This window comes from Pelodiscus sinensis, chromosome 3 (assembly GCF_049634645.1).
Source record: "Pelodiscus sinensis isolate JC-2024 chromosome 3, ASM4963464v1, whole genome shotgun sequence".
NCBI lineage: Eukaryota > Metazoa > Chordata > Testudines > Trionychidae > Pelodiscus > Pelodiscus sinensis.
In genome coordinates, this window is record NC_134713.1 from 111,092,336 (window position 1) to 111,118,843 (window position 26,508).

Below are 26,508 nucleotides of genomic sequence, written 5' to 3' on the forward strand. Positions count from 1 at the left end.
TGTTGACTTCTAATATTATTTGACAGATGAGACTGCTGCAATTATCTCCTGCTCATGGGTTCCATTACTGGAACAAGAAGCACACAAAATAAGGGCAATTTCTCAAACAATGTATAGGGCCACTTAACTTTGTCAAGAGCCATTTCTGCAAGTGAAGTCCTCCTTGGTTAAAGATAGAAGGATAATATGCTGGCAACTTCCCACCAGCATTTAGCACATTCCATGTTAACTGCCCTTTTACTTACCCTTTTCGTGCTTTGAGCTGGACTGGGATATTTTTAAAGGTGCTTGTTAAAAAAAATTATATTGTAGTTGCTGCTGTTCCTCTGCCAAGAACCTTCCTTTTAAAAGTGTGTATTTCAAAAAGTTTACAACACATTCACTCCCTCAGCATTTTTCTGTTTGCACAGGCTTGTGCTGCAGAATCAGTGTTTGAAGGGCTCTCCAAAGTCCTGCTTCCTCAGGGCATCTGAGAGAAAGACATTGGGCTTCTCCATCCCAGGCTCCCTACATGTCCTCACTCCTTCCCATTGCATACAAGCTTCCTTTCCACAACCCTCAAATCTCTTCCTCACAGAACTCCAAGCCCCACACAATCTGTCCCATTTCAACTCCACGGCACTTAGACCTCCAACTCTCTTCCACAGACCACGTCCCTTCCCCTTGCTGCCAGCCTTCCTCCCTGGGTTCCCAGTGGGTCTGTGCCATGTACAGCTGGTAAATGAGGAAAACAAGCTGGCAGCAGTATAAAACAGAAGCAGATGACAGCTCTGAACAGTTCCTCTAGCTTACTTTTGTTCAATTCAAACTAATAATTCAGAATAAGGGGAATAATGTAATGTTAGTAATTTAAAAGTTCAAAAGCAGGCAACACATGAGAATGTTAGAATCTCTGTATGAGTGTACACACACACTAAACAAACAGGACAAAACTTCAAATAGGGAGTATTTTTAAACATTTCCTCTGCAACATGTAATAAATATTGAATTAGTTATATAATTTTTAGTGCAACTGCCCTCTAAAGATTTACTGTGCCAAATACAGGCACTAAATTTAACCATCAGAGTGAAACAGAGGACCACTAGGCCTGCTTTGAGTTCAAATCGCAACACAATCTTATCATTAGAGTCACTACTGACATCCTCTTAATACTTTTTAAATTACTCTGTGGCTTCACATTCTGGGACTATTTAAAGATCAAAAAGAATTTCTTTTTGAGGAAAAAAAAAGGCAGCACATTTTCAGAAAGAAGGGTGGGGAAGGAAAGTGACTAAGCAGTGGACTGGATTATTGAATAGACGTTAGTTATTAATTCATCTTGCCATCTGAATCTGTATTGAACCAAAGTTGAAGTGACTTTTTTCTAATACAAAGGATTTGCTATATTGCATCAGACGGTCACACAACCCTAGTATGCGCTCTGCTAGTGGCCAGTATCTGATGCATCAAAGAAACATGCAAGAAACCCCATGAAAACAATTATGGAATAACTTGCTGTGACAGAACCACACTCATTGCTCAAACACCTGCTGATTCAAGGGATTAGCTCTTTCTGGGTCCTCTACCCCCTTCTGCTGCCCACTGTACCCCCTGCTCTGTCTGTGTGATGGTGCTCTTTGTGGTTTGGCCCTCAAGCCAGGTAACCCACACACCTAGCGTGGGTCATTGTCCCATGTAGTGGCACTGAGGCCACTTACAGAGAGATACGAACAAGAGAGCTGTACTGACCAAGCTGAGAGCCAGCTGGCTGTGGAGGTTCCTACACTAAGCTCCAGCAGTCCCAGGTTCAAATCTGTCTGGTGGTGGTTACATACACATGCCCTCTTCTGGGGTTATCAAAGTTTTTCCATAAACTTACTCAGGCACTCTTCCCATTCGTTGCCCCTGATCATGCCACTTTCCTCATGGCTGGTAAGGGAACCCAGGACTGCCCACTGCTCTAGCTAAGAGACCCTCCAATCAGCAGCCAAGATTCATAACATCTTAAGCTACAGTGCCATTTCCATAATCCTTCTCCTATCCCTCTCTAATGTCCAGAGAGTGGCAGCAGACTTCCTCAATACAGCCCCATCCTGGTGCTAGCTTCCTAGCTCTAACCCAGCCCCACCTGTTCCTTCTCTGATGGGCTCCATCATCATTCAGGAGATATTTAGGCTACTTCTGAGTGGAAATAGGTGGCTAATCTTGTTAATTGGCACATTCTCCGCCTCAGTAACCTCTCACAGGCCATTGGCAGTTAAGCATGAACACCCCAGCTCACTTGCCTAGAGGGGAAGTTTCTTCATAGCCCTATTTCTGTCAACAGGGTTATATCATTTCCTGAAGCATGACTGTTGATATCAAATTTAAAAAAAAATATCCATCTAATGTAATTGTAGAAGTTCTCCTTATGAACAACAATAGCTAACTACTTCGTGCATATTACTAATCTCTCAGCCTCAATGATATGTTGTGGTGATGTGTTCTACTAGTTAAAAATAGTTAGTGTAAAAATATTGCCTTTTATCAGTGTTTTCAAGGCTGGTGCTCTGAAGCATGGTGTATTTTACAGCTAACAAGACTTGTTTGACCAGGGCCAGGGTCATCCTGGAATGAGACTTGCAGCTACCAGAAGATGGTAGAACAAGCTCTCTAGTCTGGTATCAGCTTGTCTCTCATCAACAGAAGTCGGTCCAATGCAATACATTACCTTACCCCAACTTGTGTCAGAAAAAAATAAGACAAAAATGCTCTATTACCTGTGGGCAAATGCTTTTCACAAAGCCATCACTCCATATCTGACCTATCAGTCCTCATCCTCAAAGGAAACTGCACACCACTTTCAAAATATGGGACACCTCCAGCCCACTCAATTAACCTCATTGGCACTGGCACAACAATTGACATGTTTTCCTTTCCACTCTCCTTTTTTTCCTCTTCTATCTTCTGAGGGTCCCCCTTTTCTCCATCAAGTTCATCTGAAGTGGGCTTTGCCCAGAAAAGGTCATTATATTAGATATATTTTGTTATTCTAAAACACCACAGAACTACTTGTTTTTAACATTTTCAAAGGAGGAGCCTGGGCATTTTAGTTCATAATTTGGCTAAACACTTAGGCTACGTCTACACTGGCATGATTTTCCAGAAATGCTTTTAACGGAAAAGTTTTCTTTTAAAAGCATTTTCAGAAAAGCGCGTCTAGATTGGCAGGACGCTTTTCTGCAAAAAAGCCTCGATCGCCATTTTCGTGATCGGAGCTTTTTTGTGGAAAACAAATCTCTGCTGTCTACACTGGCCCTTTTGCGCAAAAGTTTTTTGGAAAAAGACTTTTGCCCGAACAGGAGCAGCGTAGTATTTCTGCAAAAGCACTGACAATCTTACATGAGATCGTCAGTGCTTTTGCGGAAATTCAAGTGGCCAGTGTAGACAGCTGGCAAGTTTTTCTGCAAAAGCAGATGATTTTTCCGGAAAAAACTTGCCAGTCTAGACACACCCTTACAAAATTGGGTGGGAGGGAGCTTGTCTACACTGGAAACACTACAGCATCGCAGCTGCAGTGCTGTAATTGCACCACTGCAGTGTTTCCAGTGTAGGCACTACGTACATTGACAGGAGAGATTCTTCTGTCAGCGTTGGTAATCCACCTCTGATATTCTGGGATGGAATCCAGATCAGTGAGGTGGTGTCCCCCCGTCCCCGCCCTTACCCAATGGGGAAGAGCATCTCAAGGTTTTGTTGCTGTAGCTCTTACTTACGCCACTCACAGACTGCCTGACAGAATGAATCTGTGTAGCCACAGCTCCAGTCCAGCAATTCGGACTCCAGTAGTGTGACCCCAGCAGTGCGTCAGCAAACACTGATTATGCTCTGGCTCCCAGCAGAACTGATTGCTATTTTCAAGGTGACCCCAACACACTTTCAGTCCCAGATTTTCTGGGGGGGAAGTGTGCTCTGCACTATCCAACCCTTTCCTGGGCAGTTCAGCTATTTTAGGCCTATTGCCCATTTTGGCCACAGTTTGCTGCTTTAAATGCAGTTACCACAGAACAGTTTAACTAGGATGCTGAATTAGTTTTGAAATAAGAATAAACATTGCTTAACTAGAAAGAGATAGATTTTATGTGAGTAGATGTCAGAAACAGTTACAAGAAAAATAAAGATCAAATGCCTTCTAGTGTTAAAACTTAATAAATTAGACTTTGTTCAAGATAAAACTGTTATCACATGCTACCAACAGGGCTGATCAAATTTCAGATCAGGATCTCTCCTCAAGTCAAAAGGCTGTTTCCTTTGTCTTTTTAAGTGAAAAAGAAATAGAGAAACTTTGGAGTGTTTTGCCCCTCACTTTTTAGCCCAGTTATCCTTTGAAAATGCATTTTCCTGAGGGTTAGCCCTAGATAAAGTGCATTCCCCTGAGAGGAAAGAGACAAGGAGTCTCATGTTGACAGAGGTTCCCTGGTGTTTTCTAAAATTCAGACCAATTTGTTCCTGCCCCCTTCATTGTCAAACGGCCACTTGGCAGGTGAGTGCCTATCAGCTTTGATGATACTTGCTAGAGGCATCACCTTATCCTTGCTCTTTGAGAAACTTATTTACTTGGTTTCAGTTGAGCTGTCAGAACATTACATATAATGTTAATACACACCATGGGGGGTGGGTATAAGAGGCAAGAGGAGGCAATGCCTTTGCAGGGTCTTAGCACTCAACATCTCACCTCTTCCTATCCCTATTCTGACCATTCCTGAAGGCTTCCACAGCTGGCTGTTGCAGATTGGTGTCTCTTCCCCACAAAGTAGATCAGTTAACTGAAAAATGAACTGATCTACAGCTTGCCAGACCTATTAGTATAAACATGGGACTTGTGAAAAAGCCGTAAATTGGTAATGAAGCCATTTAATAGCAATGTGCCAGCCCTGAATTTAGTGACAAATCCAGTTGTTAATTATTATATCTATAGGACCTTAGTTTCAAATTTGCTAAATATTTCATTAGTTTGTTGCTAAAGATTATAAAAATCACATCTCTAAAAAAAATCCTTGTAAATCTAAATATTTATGCAATCTGAGTATTAAATAGTTGGATTTTAAGACAGTGCTTTTTTAATAAATTCTTCAAAAGACCACCTTTCTCTAAAAGTACACATTTTAAATTACTAAAACTAAAAAACTAGCTTCCAAAGTCTGTCCTTTCTATCCATCTCTACCCCCTGTGGGAGAGAGACCTTGAAGCCCTTCCCAAAAGAGGGACAAATGAGTTTTCCTTTTGTCTCTGATGACATTTAATGTGCAACCAGCAGAGCAGCAGCAGTGAGGTGAGACAGATGGCCAGCAAGGTGGTGCCAGAGAGCAAGCGGATAGTGAGTGACTAGCAGAGTGAGTAAGATGCTTCTTTACCTCCCCCCCACCCACCCACCCATACTCAGGATGGGAGGTGAACTCTGCAGATGCATCTCTGAATGCTGGGTCTGCCCTAACTAAGGGCAGCGACTGTGAGTGGGGTGCAGAGAAGGGTTGGGCATGTGAAGGGGACATTTACATTGCTGGACTTAAGAACCTGAGAGGAAAAGGGCACTGCCCAACTTACTTGGGGTGGGACTGTTACTCATGGTTTTGGTTACAAACTCTGTGGTGTTTTCCCAAATTAATGGGACATTACTCTCCCCCCCCCCCCCCCCACACACACACACTTTTATTACAAGTGTATTTTTCTACACTCAGACTCTGTGCTTGCAAGTGGAGAAGAATTGCCTCTCAGAGGCTCCCAGGAGTCTTGTGTGAACTTCCCAGGTTAATGGGCAGAGACTTGAGCCAGTTCTGTGATGGATGGAGGGAGAGGAACCCATAGATATGGAACCCAGCCCTGGCTGCAGCTGGTGTTATCTGGCAGAAGGGTTGCAAATAAGATCCTGTAAGTCAATGCTGCATCAGAGTATAAATCAAAGGGCCTGGAGGATGAACTGTGCAGAAAGCCTGGAGAAGGAAAGAATGGACCAGAAAAAGACCCAGGAGTCCCAGCAATAAGAGGAAGATGCACCAGGACAGAATGGGGCTTCTCTAGAAGCAAATAGAGATGCTGTAGACTCTTGTAGCTCTACAAGTTCAATAATCGCAAGCTCACCTCCCCTTGCAGTCCTGGAGAACACCATTATAGCACCTCTCTACATGTACATGCCTCCTTCTCCTTGGCATTAAGGTTTACCTCCCTATCCATCCCACTGTAATCCAGGAGAGATTAAGGACCACCATAGCTTCACCTACCAGTGAAAAAACAGGCAAATTAGTTGAAACAATAGTAAAGAATAAAATTGTGAGGCATATAGAAGAACATAATTTGTTGGACAAAAGTCAGCATGGTTTCTGTAAAGGGAAATCATGTCTTACTAATCTCTTAGAGTTCTTTGAAGGGGTTAACAAACATGCAGACAATGGGGATCCAGTAAATATAGTATACTTAGATTTTCAGAAAGCCTTTGACAAGGTACCTCACTAAAGGCTCTTGTGTAAATTATATTGCCATGGAATAAAAGGGAAGGTCCTTTCTTGGATTGGGAACTGGTTAAAAGACAGGAAAAAAAGGGTAGGAATAAATGGTAAATGACCTATGAAGGAAGGCTGAAAGAATTGGGTTTGTTTAGTTTAGAAAAGAGAAGACTGAGAAGGGACATGATAGCCATTTTCAGGTATCTAATCAGGTGTCATAAGGAGGAGGGACAAAACTTGTTCATCTTGGCCTCTGAGGAAAGAACAAGCAGCAATTGGCTTAAACTGCAGGAAGGGAGGTTTAGGTTGGACATTAGAAAAAGTTCCTAACTGTCAGGGTAGTCAAACACTGGAATAAATTGCCCATGGAGGTTGTGGAATCCCCATCTCTGGAGATATTTAAGAGTAGGTTAGATAAATGTCTATCAGAGATGGTCTAGACATGAGGGCAGAGGACTGGACTTGATGACCTCTCGAGGTCCCTTCCAGTCCTAATATTCTATTATAAGTTTGTAATGTATTTGCTTTTAACTTGCACTGATTTTTCCCCATGGGTTCTGTTACTGAATAAAATTCTATTAGTTGGAAAATAAGTCATTGTTAGTTTCAGACATAATGCAGAGTGCCTTGCAGTTCTGAAAGCACCAACTTACTTGTGTAATATTGTAGAGTAACAGCTCAGAGGATCAATGACAAACAATATAATCATAAGTGTACAGCAAGCACTGCAAAATTAGTAGGTGCATTGACTGTGCATCTCCTAGATGTACAGAAAGCACCACACTTCCTAACATGTCCAGAAACAGCACCACAGTTGGGTATAGCAAACAATACTGTGCTTCCTGTTAAACTACTCTTTCAAAGCCTCCCTGAGCTTTAGCTCTATGTCAAGCTCCTCTAATAGCCCTTGTCTCCAGATGTTCAAGTTCAGCAGGCAGCTGCTCCACATCCGCCATAGAAGAAACGTTCCCCCCTTTGCTTCACAGATACTATGCAGATAGATATAATCATTGGGATGGTTCTGCCAGCTCTCCTGCCCCGACATCAAATCTTGTCAACAAACATCATCCTGATTCCTTCAATCTACCAAAAGAACATTTAACTAATTCTTCCTCTGAGCCAGCAATTGAATCATTCCTCGGAGCTGTCCAGTGTATGGCTTTGTAAGCCAGAGGAGCAAAAGGTAGGATCCTGCAGGATCACTATGGGCATTTAAACGTTGCCAATGATGAAGGTCAGAAAAAAATCCCTGCTTGTAGGCTTCTGGAAACTACTACGATCTTAAAGATGCAAGCATCAAGTACCTTCTCTGATATCAGAAGTGTCCCCAGTGATCCACCACTGCTTGCATAGTCCTAGAAAAGTAGCCCTTTCCATTGATATACTCTGACAAGGTGGCCTGGTGCTAAAACAGATAAGCATGCCATATATTGTTCCACCACAGTTCAGGAATGCCAGTGCTGCAAATCAAACCACTATGTCCTCCACATCGCTGTGTGTTACCGTACTGCATAGCAGGAGGTGCTTAATGACACACATGACAATGGCTCCCCACAGTGAATTTTCTAGCTCCAAAATGATTTTCCACTGACCAGTACTAATCCAAAGTTGCAGGATTCCACAATGCAATTGCCATTCACTTCACTGTCAGTGCAACTCTTCTTTTGGTGTCCGCACTGGAGGTCTGGGGCAAGCTCAGTACACAGGAATGTGTCCTTGCACATCCCAAAGTTCTGCAGCCATTGTTTGTGGTGCCTGGTTCTTAGGCCCAGGAGAAATGCTCCAGCTTCTGCAGCTGCTCCGTGAATGCCAGCAACAGTCTTGAATTCGTTCTCATTATGTCCCACAGTGATCTGTCCTCCTCTTAATTGTCATGTTCCCTGCTGATTCAATTCTTCTGATGGCTCTGCAAATACTGGAGGAACATGAGCACTGTGCTTATGACTATAGTGCAGATTTGTGCAGGCTCCATGCTTTTGTCACAGATGGTAGGCAGAAAAGAGAGGCATGAGGGTTTGTGGGATTTTTTTTTTTTTTTTTAGGCACAAAAATTATAGGAGATAGTTGACAGTATGGAAGGGAGACAGCTGCATGCTGAGAAGCTGATCCCTTGCTCCCAGACATATTGGCACCACTTGTCTCTGCCCCTCCGTGCATTGCTAAAACTTCCCAAAACACTGCACTGGACGGTGGCAGGTTGCATGCTGGAATATCTACCCATAGTGGGCCACACTATGTCAACACAAACATTCCAGGTAAGCGCGCACAGTACTGGGCAAGGAGACAAGAATATAAATACAAAAGCAATATACTAACTGCAACAGCTTTGTGCCACTATAACCTGCATCACCCAAACTTTGCAATATAGACATGACCTTGGTGACTTGTCCACATACAAAAGGTAACTCCATATAAGGATTCAGACTTGGCCTCAGCACTTCCACATAGACATCGATTAGATATCTATTTGAATTTTGAAACAATAAAGGGGGCACACCACTTAAGACTAAAATAGACCTTTATACAATGTGTTTGGTTCTATTTCAAGCAATTCTCCTTGAAACTAACAAAGGAATGTTTCCTTTGGATTAAATTGACTGTCAGGTAATCAAAAGCATTGTTTTAGGTTTTCTTTGAGAAAAGGAGCACTTTGGATGGATTTAGTTTCTAGGGCTTTGTGCTACTTTACAGCTTATTCCCTCATGTCACACAAGGTTTTCATTATTCATAAATGCACATGCAGGATCGGCCAATAAGCAATTTTTCCCCCTTCCAATGCAAATACTGACACCTCCACTGTAATGTTCTTTTTATTATGGCTCACACTGTCTACTTAATTTTAAGAGGTTGCTCAAAGGGTGGTTCTCCCCAAACACTGTAGAACACTGGTGTTTACATCATGTGAGAGTCACTAAGCTCACTGTTAGTTGACTAGTCAATTAGCCTGTCATAAGACGGGATTTTCAGGTCTCTCCTCCACATCAGTCTTCTCTCCTGAGCCTCTGGTCTCTTGCTCCATCTCTCCCTCTCCCTCTCTCTCTCTCCCCCCTCCTCCTCCTCCTGCCTCCCTCCCCTCTCCTCCGCCTTCTGCCTCCCCCTCCTGTCTCTCACTCTCCCTTTCTCTTCTCCTCCTCCTCCTGCCTCTCACTCTCTCAATTCTGTCTCTCTTTCTCTTCTCCCCGTCCTACCTCTCACTCTCTCTCTGCTCTCCTCTGTGTCCGTCGGGGATGCACGCTCGTCCATGCCCCGCCCTCTGGGTGTGTATGTCACCATCCTGCCCCCCTTCGCCTCCTGCCGTGGTGCTCGGCTGACTTCTGCACCGCTCAGCCGGACCGCCACGCGGGAGCAAGTGGTGCAAATGGCCCCTATCTCTCCTCCTCCTACTGCTTTACCCTCTCTCTCAGCTCTCATCCACCTCCTGCCTCTTTCTGTCTCTCTCTCTCTTTTCTCCCCCTCCTGCCTCTCACTCTGTTTCTCTTTTCCTCCTCTTGCTGCATCTCTCACTCTCACTGTCCTCTGCAGCCTCCTCCTCCATTCTCGTCTCTGTATCCTTGCTCCCGCGCAGCAGCCCAGCTGAGCAGCGCAAAAATCAGCTGAGCACCATGGCGCGAGGCAACAGCCTCGCCCAGAGGGAACAGCCAGCATTACAGAGTCACAGACATTGGGCTACTATACATATGATGCCACACAAAAATAAAACACTTTTGTTATTCCCATTCCTGGATAGGGAGCAGAGATTACATGGGACCCCTGCTAACAGACTGACAACGCATACTTCAGTAAGTGCGATCTACCTGCCTTCTTAAAGAATTAAACAATCCTCCCCTCCTAGAGGAATCACTTAATTCTAGAGGCCTTTTAAAATCATGTTCCAGTTCTCTAGCATCTCCAATTAGTTTGCTTAGAAAGCAGCTTTAATTGCCACCTTTCAGCCGCCAACATTGAGGTTCCCTCTGATTTGGGCCAGAGGCCAGCACTTGTTGCTCTGGTGGATGAGCACCTCCAGTCCGCTGACAAGGTAAAGTGATCATCCTCATCCCATTGGACCTCCCTCTAATATTATCTCACATGACTCAGATCTTCTCTCTCAGGCCTCACACAGCAGGCCAACTATGCCTTCCTCTCCAAGTTGCCACAAAGCTTGCTCCTCTCCTGAATGCTATTCAATATCGACATTAACTCATTGGAGGAGATGGAGAGACAACATGGGATGATATGTCAACAGGAAGACAGCATCTCTTTTACATCAAATATAAACAGCATCATCTCCCAGCTCTTACAATGCTTAGCTGTAACCGGCACTTGAATTAAGAGCAGATACTCAAGTTGGCTCTAGGCAAGACTGAGGTGATTTAATTAGGAAAAAGGAAATGCAGCAAAGAACTTGCCTCCTCTGTTAACATCCCCTCCCCCCCAATAAAGGCACCTGTCAGACTGTTGAGTCCACTTTTGCAGGCCAAGTTCTTTTGGATTCCTCAGCACTGCTGGATGCCTAAATAGCAAGACACTCATTCCTATTAGAGACAGGGTAGGAGATTCTAGGATGTAGCAGTCAATTGTTCTGCAAGAAACAATTATGGGCAAGAGGTGTTTATAAAAATCACTTTCTATGCATATATTTGGGTTCAGAATTTTTGTGCACATAAAAATGAACAGCTGACAGCACTGCCGAGAGCTGGTATAATGGGGATAATTACTATACAAGCATCTCCTAAGGACTTCTGCTGAGGTGTTTCTAGAAACAACTCCTGCTACTCCAGCCCTGGGCTTTGAAAGCTGACAATTGCACCACATTGTGGCACAAATTTGTGCTATGGACAATTACTCAGGAACTGCCTTTTTGGTTTCTATATAAAATTACCTCCTCTTGCCATAGGCTTATATGACATCTCTTGAAATTGCATATTGTGCTGACCCAGCTACAGACATCACAACTGCAATTCAGACTCAAATGTAAAGGCCTGAAGGGGATATCATTACCATCTAGTCTGATTTCCTGAATATCACAGGCCACCAAAAAATCATCCAGATCACTCCTGTAATAGGTCCTAACCCTTGAGGGTACGTCTACACTTGCTCCCTAGTTTGAACTAACTATTTAGAAATAAGATATTTTGAAATAACGCTGTAGTGTAAACATACACTTACGTATCTGGGGCAGGGAAGCAATTTTCTGCTGGATCAGATTGATAGGTACCCTGAGTTTTTCATCTTCCTCTGCAGCATGGGCCATGGGTCACTTACTAGTTTGAACACATTAGTTTGAACCATCCCAGCGCGCACTTTCACTTATTCCTCGTAGAATGAGGTTTACCAAATTCAAAATAAGCGCCCCGCTATTTCGATTTTATTTCAAAATAGCAGTTTGCCTATTTAGATGCTATTAAAGGTAATTCAAAATAACGGCTGTTATTTTGAAATAACTTTGATGTGTAGACATACCCTTAGTCAGTTGCACCCTAACTATTTGGGCAAAATCCCCAGCCAGACACCTGGGAAAGAATTCTTTGTAGTAATTCAAAATGCCCATCTAGTATCCCATCTCCAGGCACCGGAGATTAATAGCAACTGCAGATGGGCCGTATGCCACTGTAAGCAACCTCACTGCACCATCCCCACCGTAAATTTATCAAGCGCAGCCCCCATTATTCCCCTTGGAAGGCTTCTCCAAAATCTCCCTCATCTGATGGTTAGGAACCTTCACCTAATTTCAAGTTTGTGTTCAGTTTATATTGATTTGTTCTTGTACCAACAGTGGCCCTTAATTTAAATAACTCCTCCCTTGTGTTCGTCCCCTTGATGTATTTATAGGGAGCAATTGGGCAGTGGCTGTCAAGGAAGCTCTTTCCCACAGCCAGCTTGCTCCTCAGGAGCTGAGGGCTGAAGATGTGTTCTCTCCCCTGGTCTCCCCAGAAGCAAGCTGCTCTGCTCTCCTTCTGTGCTCTTCCTCCAGCATGTACAGTACATGCCTTGCAGGGTGACTGTGGCAGGTGGAGCTGTCTGAGCCCCAAGCAGTTCCTTAGCCCCTTGTTGTCCACAGTGGGATTTGTATTACTGCCACTCTGACACTGCTCCCGAGCACTTCATTGCCTCAGTTTTCAGTACAGGTCAAGTCTTTCTTTAGGTGTTGTGAATACTTCGAGTATCTTTAATCTGTACCCCAGGCTCAGCGTTTACTAGCCCCACTATTCTGTGCACCATAATTTTTATTTTAAGAAAGCGTGAGATTCATTAGCAGCATCAAATGTACCAGCAAAAGAATATTTTTAATCTAAAAAGAGGGTTTCTTTCCTATGAACTGCTTCTCTCTAAAAGAATTTTTGTTCCAATTATTCAGACACCTGCTGGTGTCCCAGCAGCACCCTTGGCAGCAGCTAACCCTCCAGAGCTGAGCAGCAGAAGGAAACAAACCACAGAACAATGCTGTACAGTACACATACTACAAAAAGCCTAAATGCACAGCAGTACATTTGTCATTAATTTTGACATCACAAGAGTCTGCTTGTTTGTTTGCTGTCTCCTTTTATACCCTGATGCTCTCTTGTGTGCCACATGTTGAATTTTTCTTGATTAAGTTGAGGCTTTTCTTATGCTCTATCCCCTACAGAATTATGGAATGGAGATACATAACTGTATATGGCAAAGACAGATACAGGTACTGAAATCTTAGAGCTGATGTGACAGACAAAGTGTTCCTGTACCTGCTTAAAGGCGTAGTATTTGAGGATCCAACTCTGCAAACATGTTTTGGGAAATCAGAAAGTGAAATCAGTGCTACACAGAAAGATAAATTCTTAAAATTGTCAAAAGAGCACAGGAAAACAGGTTAGATTGCAAGTTTCATGTGGCAAGGGATTGTGTCAGATGCACTTATACAGTGTTTTGCATAATCAGTCCTTGATTCTGATTGGGGCTTCTGGTGCTACCACAATTAATAGTAATAAAAATATTGTAATCACCTTGGGACATTCCCTGAAAATTTCCTTACCAGAACTTTCACAGAATCATAGAATACTAGGACTGGAAGGGATCTCGAGAGGTCATCGAGTCCAATCCCCTGCCCTCATGGCAGGACCAAATACTGTCTAGACCATCCCTGATAGACATTTATCTAACCTACTCTTAAATATCTCCACAGATGGAGATTCCACAACCTCCCTGGGCAATTTATTCCAGTGTTTGACCACCCTGACAGTTAGGAACTTTTTCTTAATGTCCAACCTAAACCTCCCTTCCTGCAGTTTAAGCCCATTGCTTCTTGTTCTATCCTCAGAAGCCAAGATGAACAAGTTTTCTCCCTCCTCTTTATGACACCCTTTTAGATATCTGAAAACGGCTATCACGTCCCCCCTCAGTCTTCTCTTTTCTAAACTAAACAAACCCAGTTCTTTCAGCCTTCCTTCATAGGTCATGTTCTCTAGACCTTTAACCATTCTTGTTGCTCTTCTGTGGACCCTCTTCAATTTTTCCACATCTTTCTTGAAATGCGGTGTCCAGAACTGGACACAATACTCCAAGTGAGGCCTAACCAGTGCAGAGTAGATTATCCCCGAGAACCCATCCCAGGTTTTACTCTGGATCCAGAACCTACTGGTATAGCCTAAGGGCCAAAGCTTTGTGCACTTAGCATGGCTTTCAGGGTCAAAAAATCCCTTCGATTCTGTGGTTGCTGGGTGCCAGTCTGATCTCCCAGTATGTGGTATAACAGTCTTTTTATGATGCAGATCTGGCCTATCCAGGATTCTTCTACATAATGGAGCATTTCAAGTGGACTTTTGAGCCCACTTACAGTTTGCTTTTGTAGTACCAGAGCAGCACAAACACTGGTAGGAGCTGCCAAGGATCTGACCCCCAAAATTCCATCAGTACTGTTCAGATACTCACACTGCGCAGTTACCATGAGAAGAGCTCATAGTGACATGCCTCACTATTAACCCTTTGAGCTGTAATGTAATCCAGGACACCAACATTTATTTAACACAGACTAACAGAATAGGAGGGGGGAGGATGCAAATCTATGTCTGATAGCTTCTGAGGATTTTTAAATGTGAAGAAGAAGAAAAAGAAACAGAAGATAGCATCACAAACAAAGATAGTGAAAACCGGATTCTCCATTTCACCTTACACTATGTATGAAAAAGGGATCACAACATGAAATGAATAACTGGTTCATTTAGAAATACTGGCCTATATTTTCAGAAGCGCCTAGTGATTTGGGTGCCCTGGTTGAAGTGGCCTGATTATGAATAGGCTGGTGATCAGCGGTTTTTGAAAAAAAAAAAAAAAAAAAAAAAAAAAAAAAAAAAGTCCCTTTCTAGTGTCTCAAGTTGAGACAAAAAAAATCACTAGCCCCTTCTGAAAATTTAAGCCATTGCTCCTCATCATGTTTAACCGACCAGAAGGAATTCACTGGTGCAGCTGATCAGAGATTTCAATACAGTGCCTGGATTCTTAAGAGTTAGACAACATTTTCATGACTGATGATGACATTTGTAGTTAGGAAAGATAAGATAATGGTAATAAAACAGATCTAGTTTTGAGACAGGGAAATTTCCAGGCAATGGCTCAGCAGAAGGATCCTATTGAAATGGCTAACTGCTCCCAGTCACCCAGAGCTCTTTAAATTGCTACAGCAACCCTAGGTGGCTGCCAGGCAGCACGGTAGCGGAAGAGCCAGGAGCCATGAGCCCCTTGTTGTGCCAAAGCCTCTGGCCTAGACAATTCTAGAGGAGGCTAGTCCCCAGCCCTGCCCCTTCCACCTCAGGCCCTGCCTCTTCCAGGGTGGAGCAGGCCCATGACCACATACCAAAATTTGTTACATAGCTTCCCCCCCCCCCCCCATGAAATGTATTGCCCCCTCACATTAGAAAGTCTGTTTCCCCTCCACCTCATGGTATCATGGGGTTTTTCTTCTTCATGGTGCCTGAAGCCAAGCTGCTCTCAGGGAAGGTGAAAGACACCTATGCCATTAGGAGGCAGAGAGGAGCACATAGGGTGAGTAGATAGCAAATGTGAAATATCAAGCTGGAGGAGAGGGTAATAGGTGCCTACCATAGACAAAGCCCCAAGTTATAGGGACTGTCCCTGTCATATTGGGACATCTAGAGCAGATAATTGGAGGCAATGTCCATTTTTGCTAAGGACCCATTTTGTAAGCTCTTCAAAGTAAGAGGTCTCCCATACTTTGCATTTGTACACCACCTAACATGATGGGCCCTAACTGTGTTACACACGAGGGATAACAAATGAGTATCATACTATACTCCATGGGAGAGGGACCTCAAGCCAGAGAAGCAATCATTCCTCAAGACCTTCTGAGTGCTCTCCTTTACTAGAATGTCTCCTATGCATTAATTGAACAGTACCATTATCCTTGTTAGAAACATTTGCGTTAAAATTGAGAGCAAAATTTACCTTGGGCTTAGCACCATTGCCTTCAATAGAAGGACACTAGAGATAGTTTGCTGAAAATGTCTGATAAGAATACTGGAAAGGGGAAATCTTTAACCAAAGTAAAAAGACACTGAGATTTTGTAACTTAATTGGCTTGTGAATGGCACTGAACTTGATTAGATGTGGTTGCCACAGTGCATGTGCTACCTAAACAGTAAATCAGTGCAGAGAATTTTGTTCATTCATGCATCAGCATTTTCAAATCAAGTTACCTCTTATACCTAAGATTGTTGATTTCACTCCTTTCAAACATGGAACCCACTATATATGCCATACACGCTAAATCTGTCAACAACCAGGGAATAAAAATCGAAAAAACACAACACCACAGAGTTAGTTTATTTTTCCTGCATCTTGTTAAATATTGTACCCTGAATTTTGAAGAAACCCAATAAATACATTTTTGTCTGGTTTAGTAATAGATCTGATACAAATAATGCCACATCATAAAACCAAAAGCCTGCTATTAGTTATAATTTAAATATCATTTTCTCTACTTTTAGATTTTAAAGCAAGTCAAACCTGATAATCACTATATACATGCCCTCCCACCACACTCCAAAACGTCACTGAAAAAACCACTGACCTAACTACTATAAAATTGCTTGTTTTTATGTTAGTAACTTCTTTTATGCAGTCAAGCTGATGGTAGATCCGTCTCAGACAATTGGAAGATTGCACCTCTTAATTGACATGTTTAATTAGCAGTAGCAGCAATCCAGGTTTATTCTGCAGTTTTGTATTACTTTATCTGATGTTTGCTTTTTGCCATGATTGCTGTCATTTGTAAAAAGTGAGACAGGCTTTATTTCCTACGCACACACCACGATATCCAACACTTTTTTCTGGTAGTGACTTACCAAAGGTTGCAAGGTATTTAGGAACTAGCTTCATGCTGGAAAAGAACACTTGATTGGTAGCCTTGGAGTCTTTTATATATATAGAAAAGGTATGACAAAAGTAAGTATTGCAGGCTTCCCCACCAATGTCAATAGAGATGTAGCCGTGTTAGTCTAGTCTAGCTGAAACAAAAAACAGGACTATGTAGCACTTTAAAGACTAACAAGATGATTTATTAGGGGATGAGCTTTCGTTGGCCAGACCCACTTCTTCAGATGAAATTGTGGAAGAAAATAGGCATGACCATATATACCAAAGGGATACAATCAAAAAGAGTGAACACATAAAAAGAACAAATCAAATTTCAGAGCAGAGGGAGGATGGGGGGGGAGGTAAATGTCTGTGAGCTAATGATATTAGAGGTGATAATTGGGGAAGCTATCTTTGTAATGGGTAAGATAATTAGAGTCTTTGTTAAGACTCCGGCGTAAAGTGTCAAATTTAAGCATGAATGACAGTTCAGAGGTTTCTCTTTCAAGTCTGGTGCTAAAATGCTTTTGAAGCAGTATGCAGGTAATCAAGTCGTTAAGACAATGCCCTTTCTGGTTGAAATGGCCATAAACTGTTTTTATTTTGTGATACTGTCTGATATCCGTTTTGTGTGCATTGATTCTTTGGCGAAGCATCTGAGACGTTTGTCCAATGTACATAGCAGATGGACACTGTCAGCACATGATGACAAATTATATTTCTGGATGAGCAGGAATATGTGTTCTTGATCTTATAACTGAATTGGTTAGGTCCAATAATGGTGTCAGCAGAGTAAATATGTGGACAAAGCTGGCACCAGGGTTTGTTGCAAGGAAAAGTTCCAGGGTTGGTATTAGTGTGGTTGTCCTGTGGTTGTTGGTAAGAATCATCCTGAGGTTAGGTGGGATGATAATTAACAAAGACGATAATTATCTTACCCATTACAAAGATAGCTTCCCCAATTATCACCTCTAATATCATTAGCTCACAGACATTTACCTCCCCCCTACCCTCTTCTGCTCTGAAATTTGATTTATCCTTTTTATGTGTGTTCACTTTTTTTATTGTATTCCTTTGGTATATATGGTCATGCCTATTTTCTTCCACAATTTGATCTGAGGAAGTGGGTCTGGCCCACAAAAGCTCATCACCTAATAAACCATCTTGTTAGTCTTTAAAGTGCTGCATAGTCCTGGTTTTTGTTCCACCAATATTAGACTGCTATGCAGGAACCACCTTTCTAGATGACGGCATAATTGAGACATGATACCTCTTGAATCCATGAACTCAAATGGCACTTATGGTCCCTCTTGGATCATCGATGTGGAATGTAGTGTGGTACCTGCTATGAATTGGAATGAGACCATTCTTTCATTAATGGAAACAGCCTTGTATATCTAGCAATTTGGTCTAGATTTGAACTGCTGCTCTAGAGGTGACAAAGCTTACTTATCTCCTTTGCCACTATTGACATTACAAGACATCATTACTTTGATAGTTATCCCAAAGAAAGAATACTTGGTGCCAAGCATTTTCTCTGGCTTTGTTCTTAATTTTTTCAAGATAGACTTGCAAGAACATTCTGCCCTCTCCCTTCCCTCCCAACTAGGTTTCAAAACTTTGGGAACCAAGCTGGATAACAAGTTGTACATCCAGGTTTAGCAACAATTGTCACCAGTTAAAACTACAGAACCCAGACTTTCAGCTGGTTTAAACCAGCATAGCTCCATTTGCTCCGCCAATTGACATCATTTAAGGATCTGGATATCAATGTTAAGAAAAATTATTTCCCGTACTTACCTGCCAAGACCTACACTGAGTGATGTTTTCCCCCATGCAACAGTGGATGGTATCCCTAACCGTGAAGATAATTCAGTTCTTTAGTACTAATGATACCTTCACCTCTATTCAAAGAGCCAAGCCTTTCAGTTCACCCTTAAAGATACAACTAGAGACCAACCCATGTGTATAAGTGAACCGGATTTTCCTGGTCTTTTGGCCAGAGTATTATATATTTTCTTTTTCTTCTAGGTTGGCCTTTAATATTTTTCCATGTGCAACTTCTGTTTTCTAAGGCAACAAACCAAAAAAAGGCCAAATATCTGGAGTTAGTTGTGCTTCTACCTAGCAGAATGAACTGCAGAGGGCAGATACTCAAGAGAAAAATACAGGTAAAGGACTAATAAGACAGACAATATACCAAAAATAGCTCACTTGAACTTCTTTAAATGTACATGCATTTGTAAATCTCTACACCTCTACTTACTGTAACACCTAAGAATTGTACATGGGTTACAAGGCAGAGTTCTGTCTCACTCTTGGTTTAGTCATGAGTTTGAGTTTTGAAATACATATGCATAGACTGTTGCATACTTTCTAGGGGGTCTATATCCATGTCCACTTCTCAATACTCAGGTCTTCACACTGTCCAGAAGAATAGCTAAAAAAAGGAATCTTTGAATCCTCATGGATCCTTAACATTTTACTGGGGTCCGCAAGAATGGACAAGAGTCACCTGTCTAGGTTTATATTCAATATATACCAAGTTGCATATCACTATGTAGCAACTTCACCTTTCTTGTGCTCATTTTCAAAATCCTACTCCTATATCTACTTCCTCCATGCTGGCCCTCGTCATTGAGTGCCATCTCAAATCGCCAGGCCATCTCTTTATGGTAGCCCTTCCTAAAAACTTATTTCAACTGCTTCAGAAGGATAGCCGTGTTAGTCTGTAAGGGCATGTCTGCACTACCACCCTAGTTCGAACTAGGGTGGTAACGTAGGCAACCGGAATTGCAAATGAAGCCTGGGATTTGAATTTCCCGGGCTTCATTTGCATAAAGCCGGGCGCCGCCATTTTTAAGTGTCCGCTAGTGCGGACTCCGTGCCTAGTCCGTGCCGCGTGTAGCCGCGCGGCACGGAGTCCTCACTAGTGGACATTTAAAAGTGGCGGCGCCCGGCTTTATGCAAATGAAGCCCGGGAAATTCAAATCCCGGGCTTCATTTGCAACTCCGGTTGCCTACATTACCACCCTAGTTTGAACTAGGGTGGTAGTGTAGACATACCCCAATAGAAAAAAATTAAACAATTAGTCCTGCAGCGCCTTAGGAACTAACAAAAAACATAGATGGTATCATGAGCTTTCGTGGGCAGAACTCACTTTTTCAGATGGAGTTTAAGGCATTCAGGTTCCAAATAAAAAGCAGAGAAAGGGAGGGGATGAACAGGGAAAGGAAAGGAGAAAAAAATGGAAAAACAATAGTCAGAGTGTGCATGCTAAATGAAGCTCATAGAGAGAGTTCCAAGTACTTTTAAGTACATGGTATTTTTATGTCATTAGAATGTGGAACATAGCGGCTACGTCTAGACTACATCCCTTTTTCGTAAAAGGGATGTAAATTAGGCGTATCGCAATTGCTAATTAAGCAGGGATTTAAATCTCCCCCGCTTCGTTAGCATAAAAATGGCTGCTGCTTTTTTCCGGCACGGAGCTTTGCCGGAGAAAAGTGCCAGTCTAGACGCTGATCTTGCAGAAAATAAAGCCTTTTCTGAAAGATCCCTTATCCCTCTTGAAATAAGGGATTTTTCGGAAAAGGCTTTATTTTCCACAAGATCAGCCTCTAGACTGGCGCTTTTCTCCAGCAAAGCTTCATGCCGGAAAAAAGCGGCAGCCATTTTTATGCTAATGAAGCAGGTGAGATTTAAATCCTCGCTTCATTAGCAATTGCGACACGTCTAATTTACATCCTTTTTACGAAAAAGGGATATAGTCTAGACGTAGCCAGCAGGTAATCCAGACACTGTCTTTGTTTAAGCCTCTATTGTAGATATCAGACTTGCAAATGAAATAAAGTTCTGCAGCTTCCCTTTCAAGTTGGTTTTTGAAATTGGCCTGCAAAATGGGAACTTTGAGATGTATTAATGAGTGCCCGGGTAAGTTAAAATGTTCCCCAACAGGTTTGTGTGTGTTGTTGAGGAACATTTTAACTTGCCCAGGCACTCCTAACATCATCAGGAGTATGCACATGCCTTAAATGAGCAACCATATGATCTTATTGTGGTAGCCTTTGAATTTCCCCATAATCAATGACTGAAAGACAAGTAATTCAAAGTTTAGCCATGATACAAGTGTGACTAGTACAGGGGCTGCATCTTTCTGTTTTTATAATGGGTCTTGAACATTTTTGAGTACACAAAAGTAATAGTGAAAGTAAAGTACAACCTTTTATTTCCTTTGGGAAACATTAATCATTCTCTAATGGTATGTCTAGATGGGAATTTAACACCCTCCACTGGCCCATGCCATCTGACTCTGATGTGAGGCTGGGGCCACTGTTTAATTCTGGTGTAGAGGTCAGGGCTCAGTTGCAGCCCAAGCTCAGGAACATTCCCAAGCCTGAACACCTACATAGTCATTAATGGCCCTTAGCCCAAGCGCCAATAGCCCAATTCAGTGAGCACAAGCCAGCTACAACTTTTTAATTACAGCGCTGACATACCCTAAGGCCTGCTCCTGCTAGGTGTGGCATTTTGTCTTCTCCTCATAAAATTAATGGGCACACCAAACCTAACAAAATCAGGTACACTGATATTCATTAATGCCCTCTTTGGTCACAACCACCTTAATTCTTGTCCATGGCGAAGAGGTAAAAAGATCGCAATGCATAAGGAATGGCAAATAAAGCCGGGGCATGTACCTGCCCTAAAAGCCTGGCATTCAGATATCATCTAGTGATTAGATAATTACTGTAGTAATCAAGCTGCAATGTCTCAGATCTAGAGTATATATTCATGTACTTTGGACTGTAGGGCTGTCTACATTGGCACGATTGTGCGTAAAAGCGCCTGCTTTTGCACAAAAGTTTGCTGCCTGTCTACACAGGTGGGGTATGTCTACACTACCACCCTAGTTCGAACTAGCGGGGTAATGTAGGCATACCGCACTTGCAAATGAAGCCCGGGATTTGAATTTCCCGGGCTTCATTTGCATAAGCGGGGAGCCGCCATTTTTAAAACCCCGCTGGTTCGAACCCAGTGCAGCGCGGCTACACGGGGCTCGAACTAGGTAGTTCGGACTAGGATTCCTACTCCGAACTACCGGTACACCTCGTTCCACTAGGAATCCTAGTCCGAACTACCTAGTTCGAGCCCCGTGTAGCCGCGCTGCACTGGGTTTGAACCAGCGGGGTTTTAAAAATGGCGACTCCCTGCTTATGCAAATGAAGCCCAGGAAATTCAAATCCCGGGCTTCATTTGCAAGTGCGGTATGCCTACATTACCCCGCTAGTTCGAACTAGCGTGGTAGTGTAGACATACCCATGGGGAGTTCTTGTGAAACTACGCTGACGTTCTCATGTATGAAATCAGTGCTTCTTGCGCAAGAACTCTGACACTCCCACTCAGGAAGAAGCCCTCTTGCACAACTGTTCTTGCGCAAGAGGCCAGTGTAGACAGGTAGCCAAGAGATTTTGCGCAAGAGCAGTCCAAACGGAAAAAAGCCCTAGTGGCTGCTTGGATGCTCCGTACGCGCAGGCAGCTCTGGACTTCCTGGTAACCCGAGCCCCCTTAAAGGCACATGCAACCTGCAGAGGCCACAAGGCAGAAGCACCTCTGCCACCCAGCTCTGCTCCCTCCAAACAGCCACCAGTCCACCCAGGATGGCCACTCCGGGGGAAAGGGGAGAAGAAGAACAACAACCCGCACCCTCAGCGCAGGAGGCCCCAAGGGGCACAAAGCGGCCCCTTCCTGGTCCTGAGGGGAGATCAAGGCCCTCCTGGACATCTGGGGAGAGGAAGAGGCCTTCCACGACCCATGGTCCCATTGGCTGAACGCAGACATCTTCCGCCAAATGGCCTAGGCACTCTGACCAGAGTCATCCAGCCCAGACCCTCGAACAGGTCCAGGCTAACGTCAAGGAGCTGCACCTGGGCTACATCCGGGCCAGCGAGGACCAGGAACCGACAGCTGCCCCCGTTACCAGCGGCTCCATGCCATTGTGGGAGAGGCAGCACCCCAGGTACCATCAGTGCCAGTGGACACCAGGAGGCACCCCCCTGCCCCTCCTGTCACCAGACCCTGTGAGGCAGGGGATTAGGAAGAGCTGCCCAGTGGGTCGGAGGAGGCGGACCAGGGGAGCAGTGTGACCCTCCAGCTGGAGGTCCTCTCAGGCAGCCTGGATGTCTCCTGTGTGTCAGAGGCTTGGGAAAGATCCACTTTGCACTCACAAGGACGGGGGGGAGCTATGCACCCGGGGGGAGTGTAGCGCTGTGTAGCATTACCAGTATGCAGCATGTGCAACCATGTGCAGCCTGGTGACCGAGCGGCATGTGGCCGCGGCAGGCAGCTCCAGGGCACACCTGGGACTGTGCTGCTCGCACACATCCGGACCAGGGGGGAAAGGTGGATGCGGGCTGGAACCAGCCAGGGACCCAGGGGCTAAGGCCAGAGCCCACACCTCCCGAAGGGTGCAGCACACAGAACAGCACACTGTTCCATGACTGGGCTGTGCAGCCCAGCCAGCTACTCCTAGGAAAACCGCAGTGACACAGCCCTGTGAGCATGGCTCCCAGTGCCTTGGCTGCCCCCCCCCCACCCGAGGGAAGTCCCCACTGCAGCCACACATGTGTCTGGGCTACGTGTGAGGACTAGTGGGAGGGGGAGGGCGGAAGCGCTCGGGCTGGCCCAAGGACCACCTGAGTATCACTGCAAGGATGATACAATCCCCAGTCACCCCTGGTTCTGTCCAGGAAACATCCACGTGATGGAGATCTGAGAGCCCAGACCACGTCTGCCGTATGTCCTCTAGGCAAACATACAACACGGGGGGGAGGGGGAACAAGTGGGCCCACGCCACAGTACGGAGGTAAAAAAAAAAAAATCAGCAAATGGCACTAAGGCACAAGCTGTGGTGTCCAACAAGGCAGAGGGCAACCAGAACTAGAACTGCTACGGCTGCCAGTCCCTGCAAGAGGCCCTAAAGCTCTCAGCGGGAGAGAAACGGCTGTCCAGGGAGATCCCTTTAAGCACGTGTCTCAAAGGAGCTCCAGCCCCCGCCCCCAGAAAGGGCTGGTGCCCTTTTGCCCTCTCCAAAACGGTTCCGGGCTCCTGCTTTTGTGTAAGAGTGTCCCACCAATGTAGACGATCTCCTTCGCAAAAGCGCATCGTTCTTACCATGAGTCCCAGCCAATATAGATGCTCTCTTGCGCAACTACTTTAATGCAAGATTCTTGCGTTACAGAGTATTTGTGCAAGACCATGCCAGTGTAGATGTAGCCTAGATGTTTCTGGCATTTCTTGAAATTAAAATATGGCACTTTTCTTTCTATAGAAAGAGAGAAGTGGATGTATTTCTATAGATCTGTGAGAAACTATATTGAGAATCTGGACAGTGGCTTGAGCTACCATTCCACTGTTAGCAAGGCCAAACTTAAAGGGGATTGTGAGATGCTAAGAAAACCAAGCTCTGAAACTTTACTCTTACATATAAAATTGAGGGCTTACATGGAAATTCAGTAGAGCATAGGCTTTGTGAGGAGATCATGAATATGCATGCATAGATATAATCAGTCTATACACAATTATTTAATAAGTGTCCCATTAAGTTACAATCTCACTTTTCATTGAAGGAAAATACACAATGCGTGAACTAAGGAAACCATATGGCTTGAATTTTATAGCCTTTTATATCCATTTTATTAATGTTCCTTTTAGCTGTCAATATATTATTATTGGACTCTCCCAATGGGCGAGTCCTCCTGTAGAAAATTCAATAGAGAGAGAGAGAGAGAGAGAGAGAGAGAGAGAAAATTCTCTACAGAAGGACTCCTCCATTGGGCTCCTTCAACAAAATCTGTAACTTACTGGATAGAGTGTTTTCTTCATATTTCAAAAATTGTGTACATATCCAATTAAAGATTTTTTGTCAATATTAAATTGTTCTGTGTTTCTCATACAAGCAAGGAGCCCTGGATTACCGCCCTCCCTAGGGGGTCCCAAATATTCATATAAATCACAGTAGGCAGCATTACAACACTTCAAACTTTTTCCCTGTTAATTTGGTCAGGCTAGAGATGATGAGGTTCATCTTCAAGTTTGACACAATCAACTCAGGATTAAACAAAGACTGTTAATGGCTAGCTAGCTACAAAAGCAGCTTCTCCTCTCTTGGAATTCACACCTCCAGATCAACTACTAGAAGTGGGCCTCATCCTCCCTGATTGGATCCACGTGGTCATCTCTAGCCTAATTCTGGCCTGCATATTTATACCTGCCACTGGAAATTTCCACAACACACATCTGATGAAGTGGGTCTTTGCCCACAAAAGCTTATGCTCCAACACTTCGGTTAGTCTATAAGGCACCACAGGACTCCTCGCCTCCGTTTCATTTTTGTTCATTTTGAGGTGGTAAATTCTAACATTTCTGTAAATCTTCTCCCATCAATTTAATTACCAATTAATTCTTTCCAATTTTCTAATGCTTGAAGAAGTGCCATAACTCAGAGCATTTCATGGAAAGGAAAAAGCCAAATTAGATGGGGGAGGGGAGAAGAGACTATCCTTAGAAATAAGTGGTATTGTATAAATCTGTGAGAGACTCTATTGAGGATCTAGTCAATGGCTTGGGCAACTATTCAACTTCAAAAAAGAGAACGTCAGATGTTGCCAGACAATACCAACCTCTGAAACTTGGAAAGGGACATTAGAAAAGGATTAACTGTTTAATTCTTCAATGCTCTGTTGTTCTTAGCCAACCCTTGTCTTACACACCACCTTGTTTTCTCCTCCTCCCAGGTTACCCAGCCTGATCCTCAAATAAGTGGTCAAACTATGTGCATGTAGCAGCCACTTTCAGCTGTGAAGACTTAAGCTCTTCAGGATGTTTTACATATAAACAAATTGATCTCAGCTCTCTAGAAAACTGTCATGCATTCTTTACAATTCTAGGATTCTTTCGAGATAGCACCTAAAGCAATCCTGGTTATATAAAGCTCTGAGCCTCTCTCTGAGGTGGAAGTAACTAGGGGCAAAGGTAGAGGGCTCCTCCAGAGAATATTCTTGAAAACAAGCCAAACACAAGAACAAATTGTCAGGAAAGTTTGTTATGTTTGTGTAAGACAACATATGGGACTGCCATTTGCTTCGCTAATTATATTTTTATATGGAGACCACCTGCCTTCTCCTCACCCAAGGTTCCCATACTTCTTTGCAAACTTAAGCCTTGATTCTCTAATAGGAAGTGGTCTTAAAATAAAATGAACATACAGGAGACAAACAAATGGCTTCCCCTACTCCCACCCAATTGGAGTTCTCACAATTGAGTGACAAAAAGCTTGGGCCATGCAGCAACAATGTGAAAATTGGAATACTTCTGGGAGTGGAAAAAGCAGAATAACTTTTAAAAGCCAACCAATTTAGTATGCAAAATAGATAACACTTGCAGTACGTAACAGAATCACTGTGTTGGTCTTTTTGGTCAACAATTGGGCATTAGGCCAACATCTTGTTTGCAACAGAAAGAAAATGAGCCAAAACTGTAGCTGCACCCGGCATATAGCAATAAGTATCAAATCAGAAGTTCAAAGCCAAAAAGAGCTTATTTCAGTCTAGAAGAGCAGAGTCAACTTTGATTTGCTGGCACAACAACAAGGCCTGGAATGCCACAGAGACATCTGTGTTTCAATTATGTAGTCATATATGAAAGCCAAATATATAAGAGTAGTCAAA